The sequence below is a fragment of the Gadus chalcogrammus genome, chromosome 11 (genome assembly GCF_026213295.1).
Source record: "Gadus chalcogrammus isolate NIFS_2021 chromosome 11, NIFS_Gcha_1.0, whole genome shotgun sequence".
Classification (NCBI taxonomy): Eukaryota; Metazoa; Chordata; class Actinopteri; order Gadiformes; family Gadidae; genus Gadus; species Gadus chalcogrammus.
In genome coordinates this window covers 4971832-4979331 of record NC_079422.1, presented here as the reverse complement: position 1 = coordinate 4979331, position 7500 = coordinate 4971832, and positions in this window count along the sequence as shown.

The following is a 7500-nucleotide window of genomic DNA, read 5'->3' as shown; positions in this document are numbered from 1 at the left end:
GATGAGACAGATGCATGACCACATGAATTTTAATCTTCAAATGGCTCAGTTTATGGCCAAATAATATGGCCTAATTCACGCATGGAATAGCGTTTTCTTCCTCAACTTCATAAATACTTTGAGTCCTCAAATAAATTTCGGCGAAGAAAACACATATGGTATGCGGTAACTGTGGTTCTATTTAATGATATACGCAATACATTAACAAACATTGTTTCTTACCAGTATTGTATTCATGATTGTTATCGACTTGTGTTTCTAATATGCATGTGTCCCCCCGTTAATATACATTGCCATGGACTGTATTATGCGTTACGTGTTTAGTTTGCGTGTGTTTAAACAGATGGACGCACACGCGCCTGTGAGTGTTTAAAAGTCATTATTTTAAACACTCACTCGCGGTAAAACAATGTTTTCTCACGACCAAATACTCATCCATCCTATAAGTTATGGGCTTGTACACGATGTCTGTGTCAAGAAAATAAGTGTTTGCTTTACGGTGTTTGCAGATGCATTGATTTAAAAGTACAACTTATTACCGCTGTATCAGCTGTTCTTTCACAAATAATTTCCAAAGAATGTGTGGCTAGGTAGATGAGAGAAGCAAAGTGTATGTGCGAGGTGCACAAGCAACATTATACATGCGCCCTTAAAATAGCATCTCATTTCAATGTGCCACTGACTTTAAACCAGGTATTTCCTGGTTTGTGGCGGAATTGTTTCCTGAAACTGCAAAATAGCACCAGGTAACGTTAGCGCCAGAACACGCCTCCTCCTTTCGCCGAACCGCCCCTTGGGGCACAAGATCATTTCCTAATTTACCGACGCGTGGCGCTGGAGGGAAAAGAACACTCTGCGCCAGTTGCAAACTAGCAACGACACATGCGTTAGTGTAGAAAGTTAATTGCACTGGATGCAAGATGGGGCCCTAGATGTTAGCATCCATTTTTTTCTATTGTCAAAGATAACAAGCCAAAAACTGTAATCTTTAAAGAAACATCGTCAATATGTTTACATGATTAAAGAATCATGTACGCATGTAAAATATGTATGTGTGTGTTTGTGTGTATGTGTTCATGTGGAAATGTGTGTGTGTGTGTGTGTGTGTGTGTGTGTGTGTGTGTGTGTGTGTGTGTGTGTGTGTGTGTGTGTGTGTGTGTGTGTGTGTGTGTGTGTGTGTGTGTGTGTGTGTGTGTGTGTGTGTGTTTGGCCCACCTAAAGGCTGGTGAGAAAGACAGACTATTTATTATGGGTTTAATGGGGATTTCATTGTATTTAAATGAGTGAATTTCCCCTTAGCAGAGTCAATGAATGTAAAGTCTGACAAACCACAGGGGGCTTCACACAATGATGGGTTGTGTATATAGACCGGCTGCCGGTTTCACACACACACACACACACACACACACACACACACACACACACACACACATACACACACACACACACACGCACACGCACACGCACACGCACACGCACACACACACACACACACACACACACACACACACACACACACACACACACACACACACAGCGTGTTCCAGACGGTGTGATAAAGGGGGAGTGGCCATAGGGTGGGTGGATTAACATGTGAACAATAGGTTGGACACACATGCACATCCATACTGTGGGGGTCAGCTTCCCCCCCCAGACATGAGCAGGGGGCCTGTAGGACACGGCCTTGTTTCACAGCTCTACGGCCCCATCAGGGAACTCAGCCTGGTGGACTCATATTTACGAACTACGTGTTGATCAGACAGAAAATTGTGTTTGATTTTATTTTTTACTTTCCATTATGACTTTACATCCTATGGGCCATATCTTGCATCCAGCGCAATTTACTTTCTACACTGTATCATTGCTAGTTTGCAACTGGCGCAGAGCGTTCTTTTCCCTCCACCGCCACGCGTCGGTAAATTAGGGAATGATCTTGGTGCTATTTTGCAGTTTCAGAAAACAATTCCGCCACAGACCAGGAAATACCTGGTCTAAAGGCAGTGGCGCGTTGTTCAGATGTTATTTTAAGGGCGCATGCATAATGTTGCTTTTGCACCTTGCGCATGCATTCTGCTTCTCTCATCTACCTAGCCACACATTCTTGGTAAATTATTTGCGAAAGAACAGCTGATACAGTGGTAATAAGTTGTACTTTTAAATCAATGTAACTGCAAACACCGTACAGCAAACACATATTTTCTGAACACAGTCATCGTGTACAAGCCCATAACTTTTAGGATTGATGAGTATTTGATGGTGAGAAAACATTGTTTAACCGCGAGTGAGTGTTAAAGAGAATGACTGAATACGGGCCCGCGTGTGTGTATGTGTAAAATAATGAATGATTGCGGGTGCGCTTGTGTGCATCCATCTTTTGAAACACACGCAAACTAAACACGTAACACATAATACAGTCCATGGCAATGTATATTAACGGGTGGACACATGCATATTAGGAACACAAGTCGATAACGATAATGCATACAATACTGGTAAGATAACGATGTTTGTTAATGCATTGCATATATCATTAGATAGAACCACAGTTACCGCACATCATATGTGATTTAAGTTTTCTTTGCCGAAATTTATTTGAGGGCTCAGTATTTCTGAAGTTGTGGAACTAAACGCTATTCCATGTGTGAATTAGGCCATATTATTTGGCCATAAACTAAGCCATTTGAAGTTTAAAATTTCTGTGGTCATGCATCTGTCTCATCGGAGGCAAACGCGCTGTCAAAATATCAACTCGTCAGATTCAAATGCGCTCATGGCTCTTCAAGGGGATGGGAGATGGCACTCTCATTGGTTTATTGCACGTTACGCCTAAACCACACCTATGGGTAATTAGGCTACTTCAGGGCAACCCTTTTATAGATTTGCGTCGGGCGCAATAGTCATTTATCCACCGGTAAAATAGCGACATCGCCATAGAACCGCCCACAAAGCTACTTGCGTTTGGCGCTTCTCACTTGCATTTCAGACTGTTAAAATAGGGCCCTATATCTCTTTTACTAAACAGTTTCACTCGGGCAGAAGAGTTAAATCCTATGATGAAATCATGTCTATTTAAAAGAAGGTAGCAATGGTACAACTTGGTGCAAGATTGTAGAAAACTGAACATATACACTGGTTGTAGTAACCTGCACACAGACCATCCATCATCCATCATCCACCATCCATCATCCATCATCCATCATCCACCATCCATCATCCATCATCCATCATCCACCATCCATCATCCATCATCCATCATCCACCATCCATCATCCATCATCCACCCATCATCCATCATCCATCATCCATCATCCATCATCCACCATCCATCATCCATCACCCATCATCCATCATCCACCCATCATCCACCATCCATCATCACCCATCATCCATCACCCATCAACATCATCCATCATCCATCATCCATCATCCACCATCACCCATCATTCACCATCCATCATCCATCATCCATCATCCATCATCCATCATCCATCCAACATCCATCATCCACCCATCATCCATCATCCATCACCCATCATCATCATCCGTCATCACCCATCATCCATCATCCATCATCCATCATCCATCATCCACCCATCATCCACCATCCATCATCCACCATCCATCATCCATCAACCATCATCCATCACCCATCAACATCATCCATCATCCATCATCACCCATCATCCACCATCCATCATCCATCATCCATCATCCACCATCCATCATCCATCATCCATCATCCACCATCCATCACCCATCATCATCATCCGTCATCCATCATCCATCATCCATCATCCACCATCCATCACCCATCATCATCATCCGTCATCCACCATCATCCATCATCCATCATCCACCCATCATCCATCATCCACCCATCATCCAACATCCATCATCCATCATCCATCATCCATCCAACATCCATCACCCATCAACATCATCCATCATCCATCATCCATCATCCATCATCCATCACCCATCATCATCACCCATCCACCCCTCACCCATCCATGGCTCCTGACCAGGAGGCTGTTTGAATGGTTTCCTGGAGGTTGAGTGTTGGAGTTGGAGGAGGCTGGAGGCTCTGAGGCCGTTGTGCCATGGCTCACAGGACCAGGATCCCCGTGCCGCTGTGAATGCGGAGGACCGGGGGTTGGGCTGGGGGTTGAGGCGGGGGGGCAACTGGTCTGATACTGGTTGGTATCGACAGTCTTCCAGAGCACGTCCGGACAGTGATAAGTATATGAATAATTATAATAAGGAATAAAGAGGAGAGGAATTACAAATGTGAATATTTATGTTAATTAAAGTTATTTCATAATTAATTAACAAAAAATAAGAATGTAATGTAAGCAATAATGCATGAGTGACAACAATTTGATTCGATACCAAAATGTATTTCAGAGGTTTCCAAAACTGCCTGAATAACAAAAAAAAGTCCCATGGTGCATTGACATGGATTCAGAGAGCTATACCCCCCTGCCTAAACACACGCATACACCTAACGCCCCCTAACTCAGCTGGGACTCTCCATGTGCCATCTAATGTGGTAATCTATGGCATCATTAACAGGGATAATTAACATATGTAGCGCATGACCATCTGATACCAAAGAATGAGCTAATCAATCTATCTTTCATCTCTGTCTGTTTGTCCTTCTGCCTGTTTCCCCTTTGACGTACTATGGTCTCTCTCTCTCTCTCTCTCTCTCTCTCTCTCTCTCTCTCTCTCTCTCTCTCTCTCTCTCTCTCTCTCACACTCTCTCTCTCTCTCTCTCTCTCTCTCTCTCTCTCTCTCTCTCTCTCTCTCTCTCTCTCTCTCTCTCTCTCTCTCTCTCTCTCTCTCCCTCTCCCTTGCAGACACTCTATGTCACCTTATCCCTCCTTCATGCTAAAACGCAGAACAGAGTCCAAGTTTGTTAACTCCTTCAGCGTTTCCCTAAGAAGGCCCTCTTTCAGCCAAGTAGCGAGATCGGAGACCGGATCACAACGTTGTGGTTGGCGACGTCATGGCGATACGCCAGGGCTACATGGGAGGGGGAACAGAGTTTGGAGGGTGGAATTTACTATGAGTGTTACCAAATGAGCGTGGATGGTTATTCATGGCGGTGTGACGCTATAGCGAGGCAGCGAGCCCGAATCTCAGTGTGTCTGCGGGTGCTGGAGAAGGTCCTCCAGACCCCCTGTGGGGCGCCTGTAAGGAACCCAACAGCCCGCAGCCACATAATGACTCCACTGAATAGCTGCATGATTACACCTCTTTCTGCAAAATGGCTCCTCTCTTCCCTTTTTATCCTCTTTAACCTGTTTCTCTCTGTAGCTGTCTCTCATTCACTCACTCTTCCTCTCCCGAACACGCAAGCACACACATACACACCAATACCATCCACAGACAAGCACGATCACCATAAAGGGTTAACACACACAATAGCAGGTTATAAATATGCTGTTGAACACAAGCACGCACACATGAACACACACACAAGATGTATACAGTAAAAGTAAAGCACACATACATGCCACTTGCCTGTCCTTCTGTTCCCCCCCCTCCCCCCTTCTCTTCGGTTATGACCTTGACTGGTGATGAATGCAACATGTGACCGTGTTGCATTCATCAACATAGGCATGAAACCCACAATGTCATTGTAATGGTGAGCATTTGGCTCAGTTCTCTTCATGGTGACCTTGTGAATCCCTTTCTTCGATCTATTCTCCACACATGACTCTTCCTGTGTGAGACTTAATGCGGTCGGCCACACACAGTTAAACCCTTAACCTCACAGCTCCCCCATCTCCCTGCTGCCCAACCATCTCATGTCTCCCTATGCAACATCTCTCACAACCACACAGACACAGAACAGGAACACATAGGAGAGAGACAGACAGACAGACAGACAGACAGACAGACAGACAGACAGACAGACAGACAGACAGACAGACAGACAGACAGACAGACAGACAGACAGACAGACAGACAGACAGACAGACAGACAGACAGACAGACAGACAGACAGACAGACAGACAGACAGACATAGAGAGAGAGAGAGAGAGAGAGAGAGCGAGAGAGAGAGAGAGAGAGAGAGAGAGAGAGAGAGAGAGAGAGAGAGAGAGAGAGAGAGAGAGAGAGAGAGAGACAGAGGGAGAGAGAGAGAACAAGAGAGAGGCATATTAACAGCCAGGCATGATGTATGCCCCGCTCACATACAAACCCATGCACAAAACCTTCACAAGCATACTTCAAGTGTATAGTTATCTCTACTCGTTACTTCTGCAGAAACACACAATTCTCTCCCTCTTTTTCTCTCGCTTTCTCTCTGGCTCTCTCTGGGTAATTGTGTGTCAGTGCTAAAGGGATGTGTCTGGGATTCTGCTATGGGAGAGTATATTCGTTTTTGAGACATGACATTGACATTTAACAGTGTCTTAGGCTCACAGGAAATGCACAGGCCAGGAAGGAGTTGACTTAAATGTTAAAACAGTGTGCATTTGTGTAGAACGCTGACACGTTGGATGTTTAGCCTTTAAATCGTGTTAACAGGAATGGGACTATGTAGGAAATGAAACGGGTAAAGTTAACTTTTGTACCAATTGGTCATTATTTTGTGATATTGTTACACGGTTATTTAAATAATCTCAAAAAAAGGAATTACCATCTCTCTCTCTCTCTCTCTCTCTCTCTCTCTCTCTCTCTCTCTCTCTCTCTCTCTCTCTCTCTCTCTCTCTCTCTCTCTCTCGATCTCTCTCTCTCTCTCTCTTCCTTACCTCTTGCTCTCTCTCTCTTTCTGGTAATGTAAGCTAATACACTATTATAACCTAATGCTAAAGCGCTCTGTATCACATAATTAGCCGTTACCCTTTTCTGGGACGTTATTAGCCGCTAACACCAGCGCCCTCCCTTAATGCTAATGCTAATGCAGCGACGGCAGGTAGCACTGAGAGGCCTGAGCGCGCGCGCCCATCCAGGATTAGGGAGGGCTCCCTAATCCATTGTTAGCTTGCGGCAGAGGCATAAATCCACCTCCAAAGCATCCTGCATGCTGTGTGACAGCTATAGCTTTATACTTCCCCATGTCCCCTCATCTAATTGTCTAATCTACTTCTTCTAGTAAGACACACAGCTGCACTGTACATGAGTAACATAAGTTGTGTTAACACACAACAGGGGTTTTCCAGACAGGTCCGTTTTATTCCAATTTGATAGGATGACAAGGAAAGTATTTGTTGACCTGTGGGGGGGAGAGGGTATCTTTGCAGTAAACAGCGCCTAGTAAACCCCAGCTCTCCAGATCAAAAGATATTCTCGTGTCCAGTTGTGCACGTTGTTCCACTTGTCCTCTACTTTGTCATTTGAGTGACCTTTATTACCTGCACTATTAACTCACCTCATACCGGATTGCATGACACAACGGGAAGACAAGTAGTGACAGACAGAGCAGCAGAGAGACAAGTGTGGAGATCAGGTGTGGAGGAGGACAGAGAGAGAGAGTGAGAGAGAGAGAG